The sequence below is a fragment of the Rattus norvegicus genome, chromosome 5 (assembly GCF_036323735.1).
Source record: "Rattus norvegicus strain BN/NHsdMcwi chromosome 5, GRCr8, whole genome shotgun sequence".
Classification (NCBI taxonomy): Eukaryota; Metazoa; Chordata; class Mammalia; order Rodentia; family Muridae; genus Rattus; species Rattus norvegicus.
The window spans coordinates 22017501-22031882 of NC_086023.1; positions in this window are offsets into that span (position 1 = coordinate 22017501).

Below are 14382 nucleotides of genomic sequence, written 5' to 3' on the forward strand. Positions count from 1 at the left end.
GCAATGCACACCTCACTAAGACAAGAATCCGTCTCAAGCTGTCAGCTGAACTTGGTCGTGTTATCGCCATGATTCTGGCTTTAGAATCATGAAGGATATACAAACATAGAGGCCATGGAATCTTCCTTGGTGATCTCTGAGAGACGATGAGGCCAGGCAGTGTGTGTCAGCGCAGCCTCTATTTGATGACCCTGAGTAGGGAAGAAGCCCTGAGAGATAACTGCATGATTCTATGAAAGTGAAGCCTAGGTTACATTGAATACCCCAAGATGTTGAAAACGGCAGAGCCATGAGTTATGTGAAAGGGTAATCTACAGACAGGGAGTGGAACCAGCTCAAGAGAGAGATGTATGTAGAGAAGATGGAGAGGCAGAGCCATCTAAACCCTTTGAATCTGAAGCTACAGGTACCCAAGATGGAGCTACGGGATTGGGAATTTGTCCTATTGGGTTATGGCCTTGCTTTGACCTAGTATTTCCTCACTATGTTGTTCCCTTTCTTCCCTTTTAGAGTGGCAATGTATAATTTGTCCCACTATATGTTGGAATTATGTAATTTCCATTTTGTCTTACAAGGATTGTCTCGAGTTTTCGAACAGATTTTGGATTTAGAGACTTGAAGTTGAACTAAATTTTGCATTGTGATATGGCCGTGAGACTGCAGGAGCCAGGAAGTGGAATGTGGTTGTTCGGATGACAAATATTCTCCCTAGTCCTAAGCATCTGAACATGTGATTTTCATTTGGTGGTGCTGTTCGGGGAGGTTCAGGAGGTACAGCCTTGCTGGAGGAAGGGCGTCATTGAGAGCCTGCGTGTGCATAAAAACCCTTCACTTTCTGTTAGTTCGCGCCTTCTTCTCTCTCTTCTTGGCTTTTGTGGTTTGAGATATGGACTCTTGGTTCACTCCTCCAGTTGCCTAATGTGTTGTTTCCTCTGAGGTGGGAATGGATCCTTATCTCTCAGGCTCAATAAGTCCAAATAAACCTGTCTTCTATAAGGTACATTGATTTTGACATTTTATCACAGCAAGAGAAATGTAACTAAATCAGTCCCAAACTTCAACTTGGCTGTTGAATACAATGGGAGATGTTTGCAACACAGTGAGATATTATTTTTAAAAAATGGTAAGTTTCTATTAATAAGCAGAATTGTATCCAGACCTACTGAGGCTCCCACACTCTCTACACACCCCTTCCCTATCAGGTCCTGTTGTCAAGACTTCACAAAAAGACAGAATTGACTGAGTGACTCTGGAGACGATAAGCAGGGACGCAGAACAATGCACACCAATACAGTATGCTGTGGCCTCCTCCTCTGTTCCTGCCTCCTCATCTCCTTGCCTCACACCAGATTCCTGACAGACTGACCAGAGAGCCACTTTTGTTCTTGATCCCTTGTATTCTTTCTAGTTGTAAACTAGCCAAGCATGGTGACCAACATCTATAACACTGGCACTTGGGAGGATAGAATAGTGAGTTCAGAGCCAGCCTGGTTGTAGTCTCTCTCTCTCTCTCTCTCTCTCTCTCTCTCTCTCTCTCTCTCTCTCTCCCACTGTCAATACTCACATGCACATGAAACAAAGGTTCCAATTTTTGCTGTTTATCTAAATTGGTCCAAGCAGCGACTGTAAATTGGTTTCTTTTCCTGCAAGGTCCATAAAACCAGCCAAGAGGAGCCTTAGCCTGTTTTTTCTTTTATAGTAGATGTTGCAAAACTGTGACCAGTGCTTGGATCTCGGCCCACAGATGTGCTTTGTTTGGCTCACTTGGCATGCTTTAAAACTTTGAATGTTTCCAGCATTTAAGAATAAGAAATCTTACATAAAAATTCGGATTTCCAGCTTACTTTAGAAATCAGATCTGGCTCCTGTCCGGCTCCCTTCCTATTTCTGGCATCAAGTGTGGGCTGAGGGTTAGCCTCCCTGGGGCGGGCGAGGGGGCGGGGCCCAGACATTTCCTTGGGCTTGCTTGGCTTCTGCATACATTCTAATCCTGGGGCTTCCGTCCATTAACTGGGTCTACAGTGCTTTAAAACCAGGCTCTAAGTCCTTGGACCCAGGGTCCAAACATGACCTTTACCTCAGTTTAATGGATCGGGATACTCCAAGTTAATGGGCTGCATGTCACTCTTACCCTTCACTCTGAACCTCTCACTACCTTTCTGCTTCCATGTCTGAACCTGCGTGGATCAAACACTTACTTGTACCTTGTAAAGTTTGGACTGAGCAGCATAGCTGAAGCCACCAGCTAGTGAGATCTTTCACTTCAAGCAGCCATTATAGTGTGTGAACTGTAGTGCTGGGTACAAAATTCCGTTTATGACTAGGAGAGAGGGAAGGCTGCAGACAAAACACTTGTTGAGTAACTAGACAAGTCTGTAGTCTGATTGTGCAGATTTGGTGTGTATAGCACACTGCGAGGAGCTGCTGTCCTAGGTGTCCTTTGGACATCAATAACCATTTTAGAGCACACATGAAAAAATGCACATGGGTCTAGGGAAGATTGTGAGCTGTTAAACTCCACACGCCAAGCCTGTGAGAAAGTAGTTTGTCATTGGTGTGTTCAAAAGCAAACCAAATCTTACTTTCTCTTTGAGATCTCTGGATGTAGAGAAAATAAAATTCTGACTCACTGACACCAGCCAGGTATGAGCGACAACTTTAAACGCCTTGTGTGGACTCAAGCTGACTGCCTTAAACACATAGCCGTATAAAAAACCAGACAGGGTAAAGCACACTCACACCCAAGAGAAAGGTACAGTATCCTAATAAGCATTGTGATTGTTCTAGGTTTTAAGGCTGCAGATAAGGAGGGACCGCATTCCCTTGTGGCTTCTCTGTTTCTCTGTCCCTGCCTTCAGAGGAAGATGCTTTTCTGCTGTGTCTATGCTCTAACACTTACTTCTCAATAACTTCTTATTTTTAGTGTCGTAAGAACACACAGCATCGTGCTGTATTGTAAGACAGGATACACTGTACATCCTCTGAGGAGAATGTTATGTTTTTGATATTTATTAATTCTAACACCAGCATTTCTTGCTTAGTTATTTATATTGCAGTCTAGAAGGATTAAGTCACAGCTCTGTTAGGAACACTCAGGCTATTTCCATTACAAACAACTGGGGCTTGAACATCTTGCACTTGGTTACTGTACCCATGTTCCTATTGCTCAAGAAATACCTTAGTTTCCAGAGATCAGAGTACAGATACAGGGATGGAGATGGGGAAGGGGAGAGGAAGAGAGGGAGAGAGGGAAAGAGGGAGAGAGGGAGAGAGGGGTGGAGAGGTCAAGGGAGGGAGGGAAGGAGGGAGAGGGAGAGGGGAGAGGGAGAGGGAGAGAGAGAAAGAGAGAGGGGAAAAAGAGAGAAGAGAAAACAATTGTAAGCAGGGCAGAAACAGTGTGTAACAGTTTTACATTTTTGGAGAGTAAATAGCATCAAATAACTCAAGGCTAGAAATAAGGAACACCAAAGTTTTGTGGGTTGAATTGTTGACTGTACTTGACATGCTCCTTCTGGGTAATGTCTGGGCAATATCCTCTTGGCATTTTATCTCAGCAGGGCAAAGTTTTTGCCATTTTAACCATTGAAGCATTTTCAGTTTCTCCTCTTGATTAAAATTCTGTACAAAGGACAAAACTTGTCTCAGGCCTTCATTTTTTCCCCTGACCTGCAGAATCACCAGATTGAGGTTGACTGGCTATTAGATGACAAATGCAGGGAAAATACAACATTCACAAATATTAGCAAAGACATCTTGAAAATATTTTGTATTCAGTTTTCTTTTTTTTTACCATTCTACAATTTATAAAGCATATGATATACTCAACACCCAGTCCATCACTGTATCAGTTAAACAGAACATTAAATTATTCATTCCAGCTTAAGAAAGGATTAAAATCTATATTATATCTTGGCTAGCTTGTATACTATCTGATAACTATCCAATAAAAATATGTATATTCAGAATTAAACAGCCTGATAGGCTATGAGACTATAATCAGTCTTCAACCCTGTCAGAAATCTGAGAATGACCAAATATCTATACACATAGGAAGCCTAACATGGCTTCTAGAGCTGAGAGATTGTAGAGACAAATCTCCACTAGCACAGTCCCCTGTTAGCAACATGTGAGCACAAGTCTTCAGCCTTCTGGCCCAAAATCAACTGACAGAATATTGAAATGCAGATTTTGCAGGACTGATCACCCTGTCTTGGCAGTTTATCAGTCGACTATTCTGCATAATTCTCCTTTTCTGGACAGTGTTAGTCTGCAGATGAAACAGGCAGTTTTGTCTAGTGGCTGCCTAGCCACAAAGTATTGCCTCACCTGGAGATAGAGATGTTCAAATTCTTCATTAAATCCACCAAAGGGGAACTGTTAGGAGCAGATATGTCTCAACAAAAGATAAATAACTTTAAATCTCAAATTTTGTGGATTTCTGACATTTTTGAAAACCATCTATCTATATAAGACAATCTGGACTGATGTCTTTATATCTTAATAATATCTTGAAAGTTCTCTCACAAAGTCAGTAATATGTTTGCTATTTGGCCCTTAACTCACATGTGTAATCAACTCAGAAGTTTGTAATGACATCAATAGAAGGACTGGCTCTAAACCTTGTACTTTTAAACTTTTAACAAATAAATTCTATATCAAAGCAAAGATATAATTTTAGCTTAGTTAACAAATGTGATTATGACTGTATAATTCAATCTAGCTAATTCCTCCCTCTTAAATTATAACCATTTCTAAATTCCTCATAAAAACAACTTTAGAATAACCACTTTCAGTCCCCCAAAGTCCTGGGAATTGGGGTGATGACTCCTCTATACCTTCTTCAAGCTGTACATGGGCATTGAGATACCCTTGTGGGTAGGGGGTAGGAAGAATGAAGCAAATGCTGTAGCCAATGTGTCCTGACTGGACCCAGCTGAAAGTCTTTGAGACCAGGAATCCAAGTAAGCACACTCTGTAAAATACAACTCTCAAGACAAAAGTTTAGAATCGAGATATCTTTTTGTTTGAGTCTCCTGAATAAATTTTTCAGGTGGTCTACCTCTATCAAATCTGATCAGTATGACTCTGCAAGGTTTCCAGAGCCTAATCACATTTTTTAAAAACACAAAGACAAAATCTTTCTCCCCAAATACTGTGTTCCTTAGTCTGAAAACAGAAAAGCTTGTATCTTGCACTCTCTCCCAGAGTAATAATATAACCATAAAACTCAAAGTCACACTCATCATGAAGACTAAACAATTTTTTAAAAAGGAAGTAAGCTAAACAATAAGCCTGATAGACTTTTGTACTCTGTGATATCAAGAAATTAACCCAAAATTCCCGTGGAGCCCACGTTAAGAGAATCTGAGCTTCCTGTTGTGGTAAATATCAAAAGTAACCACAAACCTTCGCTAGCTGGCATCAACAAGCCATATGGCCTATAGCAGGGTAATTCATAAAACAAACCAAATACTTTCTATCAATTCCAATATCAATAAGCAAAATATCAAACCAGGGGTTTAACCCAAAATATCTCAATCTGTCAAGTTCTCTACCCGGAGCCACAGATTTTTATTTAACCTTAATAACTTCTATAATATATGTCTTCATTCACTCTCCCTGGTGTTACAGACATTTTATCACAACTCTCTACTTGGAGTTAGTGACCAATTTCCCCTATCTAAGCTACGAACCATAGATGAAAATCCCCACCTGATTCAGGTAATCTCTTACTCTCTTCTTTCTAAAAACAAACTTAATCACCTTTTAATAATACCTGTAATTAGGAAGTAGCTTGTCTAACTAGGATTTCAACCCAAAATTCCCTTGGAGCCCATGTTAAAAAGAATATGACTATCCTGAAAGACTTTCTAAACAACTTTCTTTAAAAAGCGGCTTTTAATCTCTAACTCTCTGAGCTGCCATTATTTATCACACAGTAGGGGACTGACAGCTTGCCAGTCCAGGCTGCTTCCCTGTTTAGTTTAAATGTTTGAATTCCCGCCCTAGAGATACCACATGACTTAACATGGCTCCGGCCTCCTCTTAGAAAATAAAAACTTTCTCTCAACTCTTAGGGTTACTAGTGGATTCTTGTCCATTACATTGGTTCGCCATCTGTTGTTGTAAAAATATAAAAATAAAAAAAGTATTGTTCTCTTTTACCTCACTAGGTCCTGCACCACAGTGCACCAAGATATCTGCTAGATATCTGGGCGGAAACATATCCCAACTTTGCCACGGTGGCCCAGTGTCTCCTGCCGCCGCACACTTTCCTACACTCAAACCCTCACATAAAAGAACACACAACACAATAATCTTAGATACAATTGATAAGATATAATTGCCCACTTAAACATACAAAGCCCGGTACCATCCGTCCCTTAAGAACATTGATAACCTGTAAATATACAGAGTGGAATCTTTACATCAGCCTCCATTGTCCTGCCACAGCTTCTCTCCAGTATTCAGTTTTCTAAAGTCAGGTTATGACTAATCAGAAAATGTCTCAAGGCTTAGTCCGGTAGGCTTTGATTAGCACTGTGGTCTTTTCTATTGTACTTTGCCTATAGCAAAAGTCCACTATGGCATAAGTCCCACAGAAGTTGGCTAACAGTAAAAGACATTCATTATTTAGAGGTATTTTTTTATCTTTATTAACTTGAGTATTTCTTATTTACATTTCTTTTTTTATTTTTTTATTTCTTATTTTATTTTATTTTTTAACTTGAGTATTTCTTATTTACATTTCGAGTGTTATTCCCTTTCCCGGTTTACGGGCCAACATCCCCCTAATCCCTCCCCCTCCCCTTCTTTATGGGTGTTCCTCTCCCCATCCTCCCCCCATTGCCACCCTCCCCCCAACAATCACGTTCAGTCTTAGCAGGACCTAGGGCTTTCCCTTACACTGATGATCTTACTAGGATATTCAATGCTAACTATGAGGTCAGAGTCCAGGGTCAGTCCATGTATAGTCTTTAGGTAGTGGCTTAGTCCCTGGAAGCTCTGGTTGCTTGGCATTGTTGTTCATATGGGTTCTTGAGCCCCTTCAAGCTCTTCCAGTTCTTTCCCTGATTCCTTCAATAGGGGACCTATTCTCAGTTCAGTGGTTTGCTGCTGACATTCGCCTCTGTATTTGTTGTATTCTTGCTGTGTCTCTCAGGAGATATCTACATGCGGTTCCTTTCTGCCTCCACTTCTTTGCTTCATCCATCTTGTCTAATTGGGTGGTTTTATATGTATGGGCCACATGTGGGGCAGGCTCTGAATGGGTGTTCCTTCTGATTCTGTTTTAATCTTTGCCTCTCTATTGCCTGCCAAGGGTATTCTTATTCCCCTTTTAAAGAAGGAGTGAAGCATTCACATTTTGATCATCTGTCTTGAGTTTCATGTGTTCTAGGCATCTAGGGTAATTCAAGCATTTGGGCTAATAGCCACTTATCAATGAGTGCATACCATGTGTGTTTTTCTGTGATTGGGTTACCTCACTCAGGATGATATTTTCCAGTTCCAACCATTTGCTTGTGAATTTCATAAAGTCATTGTTTTTGATAGCTGAGTAATATTCCATTGTGTAGATGTACCACATTTTCTGTATCCATTCCTCTGTTGAAAGGCATCTGGGTTCTTTCCAGCTTCTGGCTATTATAAATAAGGCTGCTATGAACATAGTGGAGCACGTGTCTTTTTTATATGTTGGGGCATCTTGTGGGTATATGCCCAAGAGAGGTATAGCTGGATCCTCAGGCAGTTCAATGTCCAATTTTCTGAGGAACCTCCAGACTGATTTCCAGAATGGTTGTACCAGTCTACAATCCCACCAACAATGGAGGAGTGTTCCTCTTTCTCCGAATCCTTGCCAGCATTTGCTGTCACCTGAGTTTTTGATCTTAGCCATTCTCACTGGTGTGAGGTGAAATCTCAGGGTTGTTTTGATTTGCATTTCCCTTATGACTAAAGATGTTGAACATTTCTTTAGGTGTTTCTCAGCCATTCGGCATTTCTCAGCTGTGAATTCTTTTTTAGCTCTGAACCCCATTTTTTAATAGGGTTATTTTTCTCCATGCAGTCTAATTTCTTGAGTTCTTTGTATATTTTGGATATAAGGCCTCTATCTGTTGTAGGATTGGTAAAGATCTTTTCCCAATCTGTTGGTTGCCGTTTTGTCCTAACCACAGTGTTCTTTGCCTTACAGAAGCTTTGCAGTTTTATGAGATCCCATTTGTCGATTCTTGATCTTAGAGCATAAGCCATTGGTGTTTTGTTCAGGAAATCTTTTCCAGTGCCCATGTGTTCCAGATGCTTCCCTAGTTTTTCTTCTATTAGTTTGAGTGTATCTGGTTTGATGTGGAGGTCCTTGATCCACTTGGACTTAAGCTTCGTACAGGGTGATAAGCATGGATCGATCTGCATTCTTCTACATGTTGACCTCCAGTTGAACCAGCATCATTTGCTGAAAATGTTATCTTTTTTCCATTTGATGGTTTTGGCTCCTTTGTCAAAAATCAAGTGCCCATAGGTGCGTGGGTTCCTTTCTGGGTCTTCAATTCTGTTCCATTGGTCTATCTGTCTGTCTCTGTACCAATACCATGCAGTTTTTATCACTATTGCTCTGTAATACTGCTTGAGTTCAGGGATAGTGATTCCCCCTGAAGTCCTTTTATTGTTGAGGATAGTTTTAGCGATCCTGGGTTTTTTGTTATTCCAGATGAATTTGCAAATTGTTCTGTCTAACTCTTTGAAGAAATGGATTGGTATTTTGATGGGGATTGCATTGAATCTGTAGACCGCTTTTGGTAAAATGTCCATTTTTACTATATTAGTCCTGCCAATCCATGAGCATGGGAGATCTTTCTATCTTCTGAGGTCTTCTTCAATTTCTTTCTTCAGAGTCTTGAAGTTCTTATTGTACAGATCTTTTACTTGCTTGGTTAAAGTCACACCGAGGTACTTTATATTATTTGGGTCTATTATGAAGGGTGTCGTTTCCCTAATTTCTTTCTCGGCTTGTTTCTCTTTTGTGTAGAGGAAGGCTACTGATTTATTTGAGTTAATTTTATACTCAGTCACTTTGCTGAAGTTGTCTATCAGCTTTAGTAGTTCTCTGGTGGAACTTTTGGTATCACTTAAATATACTATCATATCATCTGCAAATAATGATATTTTGACTTCTTCTTTTCCGATCTGTATCCCCTTGACCTCCTTTTGTTGTCTGATTGCTCTGGCTAGAACTTCAAGAACTATATTGAATAAGTAGGGAGAGAGTGGGCAGCCTTGTCTAGTCCCTGATTTTAGTGGGATTGCTTCAAGTTTCTCTCCATTTTGTTTAATGTTAGCAACTGGTTTGCTGTATATGGCTTTTACTATGTTTAGGTATGGGCCTCGAATTCCTATTCTTTCCAGGACTTTTATCATGAAGGGGTGTTGAATTTTGTCAAATGCTTTCTCAGCATCTAATGAAATGATCATGTGGTTTTGTTCTTTCAGTTTGTTTATATAATGGATTACGTTGATGGTTTTCCGAATATTAAACCATCCATGCATGCCTGGGATGAAGCCTACTTGATCATGGTGGATGATTGTTTTGATGTGCTCTTGGATTCCGTTTGCCAGAATTTTATTGAGTATTTTTGCGTCGATATTCATAAGGGAAATTGGTCTGAAGTTCTCTTTCTTTGTTATGTCTTTGTGTGGTTTAGGTATAAGAGTAATTGTGGGGGTTGGGGATTTAGCTCAATGGTAGAGTGCTTGCCTAGGAAGCACAAGGCCCTGGGTTCGGTCCCCAGCTCCGGAAAAAAAGAAAAAAAAAAAGAAAAAAAAAGAGTAATTGTGGCTTCATAGAAGGAATTCGGTAGTGCTCCATGTGTTTCAATTTTGTGGAATAGTTTGGATAGTATTGGTATGAGGTCTTCTAAGAAGGTCTGATAGAATTCTGCACTAAACCCATCTGGACCTTTGCTCTTTTTGGTTGGGAGACCTTTAATGACTGCTTCTATTTCCTTAGGAGTTATGGGGTTGTTTAACTGGTTTATCTGTTCCTGATTTAAATTCAGTACCTGGTATCTGTCTAGGAAATTGTCCATTTCCTGCAGATTTTCAAGTTTTGTGGAATATAGGCTTTTATAGTAATATCTGATGAGTTTTTGAATTTCCTCTGAATCTGTAGTTATGTCTCCCTTTTCATTTCTGATTTTGTTAATTTGGACACACTCTCTGTGTCCTCTCGTTAGTCTGGCTAGGGGTTTATCTATCTTGTTGACTTTCTCAAAGAACCAACTTTTGGTTCTGTTGACTCTTTCTATGGTCCTTTTTGTTTCTACTTGGTTGATTTCAGCTCTGAGTTTGATTATTTCCTGCCTTCTACTCCTCCTGGGTGTATTTGCTTCTTTTTGTTCTAGAGCTTTTAGGTGTGCTGTCAAGCTGGTGACATATGCTCTTTCCTGTTTCTTTCTGCAGGCAGTCAGAGGTATGAGTTTTCCTCTTAGCACAGCTTTCATTGTGTCCCATAAGTTTGGGTATGTTGTACCTTCATTTTCATTAAATTCTAAAAAGTCTTTAATTTCTTTCTTTATTTCGTCCTTGACCAGGTTATCGTTGAGTCTAGCATTGTTCAACTTCCACGTATATGTGGGTGTTCTTCCCTTATTGTTATTGAAGACAAGCTTTAGGCCTTGGTGGTCTGATAGCACGCATGGGATTATTTCTATCTTTCTGTATCTGTTGAGGCCTGTTTTTTGGCCAATTATATGGTCAATTTTGGAGAAAGTACCATGAGGAGCTGAGAAAGAAGGTATATTCTTTTGCTTTATGATAGAATGTTCTATAAATATCTGTTAAGTCCATTTGGCTCATGACTTCTCTTAGTCTGTCTACGTCTCTGTTCAATTTCTGTTTCCATGATCTGTCCATTGATGAGAGTGGGGTGTTGAAATCTCCTACTATTACTGTGTGAGGTGCAATGTGTGTTTTGAGCTTTAGTAAGGTTTCTTTTATGTATGTAGGTGCCCTTGTATTTGGGGCATAGATATTTAGGATTGAGAGTTCATCTTGGTGGATTTTTCCTTTGATGAATATGAAGTGTCCTTTCTTATCTTTTTTGATGACTTTTAGTTGAAAATTGATTTTATTTGATATTAGAATGGCTACTCCCGCTTGCTTCTTCTGACCATTTGCTTGGAAAGTTGTTTTCCAGCTTTTCACTCTGAGGTAGTGTTTGTCTTTGTCTCTGAGTTGTGTGTCCTGTAGGCAGCAGAATGCAGGGTCCTCATTGCATATCCAGTTTTTAATCTATGTCTTTTTATTGGGGAGTTGAGGCCATTGATGTTGAGAGATATTAAGGAATAGTGATTATTGCTTCCTGTTACATTCATATTTGGATGTGAGGTTATGTTTGTGTGCTTTCATTCTCTTTGTTTTGTTGCCAAGATGATTAGTTTCTTGCTTCTTCTAGGGTATAGCTTGCCTCCTTTTGTTGGGCTTTACCATTTATTATCCTTTGTAGTGCTGGATTTGTAGAAAGATATTGTGTAAATTTGGTTTTGTCATAGAATATCTTGGTTTCTCCATCTATGTTAATTGAGAGTTTTGCAGGATACAGTAACCTGGGCTGGCAGTTGTGTTCTCTTAGAGTCTGTATGACATCTGTCCAGGATCTTCTGGCTTTCATAGTCTCTGGCGAAAAGTCTGGTGTGATTCTGATAAGTCTGCCTTTATATGTTACTTGACCTTTTTCCCTTACTGCTTTTAATATTCTTTCTTTATTTTGTGTATTTGGTGTTTTGACTATTATGTGACTGGAGGAGTTTCTTTTCTGGTCCAATCTATTTGGAGTTTTGTAGGCTTCTTGTATGCTTATGGGTATCTCTTTCTTTAGGTTAGGGAAGTTTTCTTCTATGATTTTGTTGAAGATATTTACTGGTCCTTTGAGCTGGGAGTCTTCACTCTCTTCTATACCTATTATCCTTAGGTTTGATCTCCTCATTGTGTCCTGGATTTCCTGTATGTTTTGGACCAATAGCTTTTTCCGCTTTACATTATCTTTGACAGTTGAGTCGATGATTTCTATGGAATCTTCTGCTCCAGAGAGTCTCTCTTCTATCTCTTGTATTCTGTTGGTGAAACTTGTATCTACGGCTCCTTCTCTCTTCTTTTGGTTTTCTATATCCAGGGTTGTTTCCATGTGTTCTTTCTTGATTGCTTGTATTTCCATTTTTAATTCCTTCAACTGTTTGAATGTGTTTTCCTGGAATTCTTTCAGGGATTTTTGCGATTCCTCTCTCTAGGCTTCTACTTGTTTATTTATGTTTTCCTGTGTTTCTCTAAGGGAGTTCTTCATGTCTTTCTTGAAGTCCTCCAGCATCATGATCAAATATGATTTTGAAACTAGATCTTGCTTTTCTGGTGTGTTTGGATATTCAGTGTTTGCTTCGGTGGGAGAATTGGGCTCTGATGATGCCATGTAGTCTTGGTTTCTGTTGCTTGGATTCCTGAGTTTGCCTCTCGCCATCAGATTATCTATAGTGTTAGTAGAGGACAGTGGCTAGACTGTCCTATAAGCCTGTGTGTCGGGGTGCTGTAGACCTGTTTTCTTGTTTTCTTTCAGCCAGTTATGGGAACAGAGTGTTCTCCTTTCGGGCGTGTAGTTTTTCCTATCTACAGGTCTTCAGCTGTAACACAGTTCCTGTGGGCCTGTGTCCTGAGTTCACTAGGCAGGTCGCTTGCAGCAGAAAAGTTGGTCTTACCTGTGGTCCCGAGGCTCAAGTTTGCTCCTGGGATGTTGCTTACGAGCTCTCTGCAGTGGCAGCAACCAGGAAAATCTGCTCCGCCCTTTCTGGGAGCTTCCGTGCACCAGGGTTCCAGATGGCGTTTGGTGTTTTCCTCTCTAGTCAGAGATATGGGCAGAGTGCAGTCTCTTCTGGTTTCCTAGGAGTGTCTGCCTCTCTGAAGGTTTAGCTCTCCCTCCCATGGGATTTGGGTGCAGAGAACTGTTTATCCGGTCAGTCCCTTCAAGTTCTGGTGGTGTCTCAGACGCAGTGGACCTGCTGCTCCTGGGTCCTCCTCTACGGGAACCCAGAGGCCGTATACAGTTTCCTCTTGGGCCAGGGATGTGGGCAGGGTGGGCAGTGTTGGTGGTCTCTTCCGCTCTGCAGTCTCAGGAGTGCCCACCTGTCCAGGCGGTGGGGTCTCCCTCCCACGGGGTTTGGGAGCAGAGAGCTGCTGCGGGCCGGGATCCTCGGGTGTGGGACTCCTGGTAAACACTGGAAGTGCCCGGTCCTAGAGGAATTTTGCCTCTGTGTGTCCTGAGTTCACCAGGCAGGTCTCTTGCAGCAGAAAAGTTGGTCTTACCTGTGGTCCTGAGGCTCAAGTTTGCTCGTGGGGTGTTGCTTAGGAGCTCTCCGCAGTGGCAGCAGCCAGGAAGGTCTGCGCCTCCCTTTCCGGGAGCTTCCGGGCATCAGGGTTCCAGATGGCGTTTGGTATTTTCCTCTGGAGTCAGAGATGTGGGCAGAGTGCAGTCTCTTCTGGTTTCCCAGGCCTCTCTGAAGGTTTAGCTCTCCCTCCCATGGGATTTGGGTGCAGAGAACTGTTTATCTGGTCGGTCCTTTCAGGTTCAGGAGGTGTCTCAGACCCTTATTTACATTTCGATTGTTATTCCCTTTCCTGGTTTCCGGGCCAACATCCCCCTAACCCCTCCCCCTTCCCTTCTATATTGGTGTTCCCCTCCCCATCCTCCCCCCATTACTGCCCTCCCCCTAACAATCACGTTCACTGGGGGTTCAGTCTTGGCAGGACCAAGGACTTCCCCTTCCACTGGTGCTCTTACTAGGATATTCATTGCTACCTATGAGGTTGGAGCTCAGTGTCAGTCCATGTATAGTCTTTGGGTAGTGGCTTAGTCCCTGGAAGCTCTGGTTGGTTGGCAATGTTGTTCATATGGGTTCTCGAGCCCCTTCAAGCTCTTCCAGTCCTTTCCCTGATTCCTTCAACGGGGGTCCCGTTCTCAGTTCAGTGGTTTGCTGCTGGCATTCGCCTATGAATTTGCTGTATTCTGGCTGTGTCTCTCAAGAGAGATCTACATCCGGTTCCCGTCGGCCTACACTTCTTTGCTTCATCCATCTTATCTAGTTTGGTGGCTGTATATGTATGGGCCACATGTGGGGCAGACTCTGAATGGGTATTCCTTCTGCCTCTGTTTTAAACTTTGCCTCCCTATTCCCTCCCAAGGATATTATTATTTCCCTTTTAAAGAAGGAGTGAAGCACTCGCATTTTGGTCATCCCTATTTAGAGGTATTTTATGATGTTTTATGTTTTATGGCTGTCTTTTTTTTTTTTTTTACTTTTATGATGTTTCCCTTCTTCCTTGAAAGCTGTGCTTGTTGGAAGT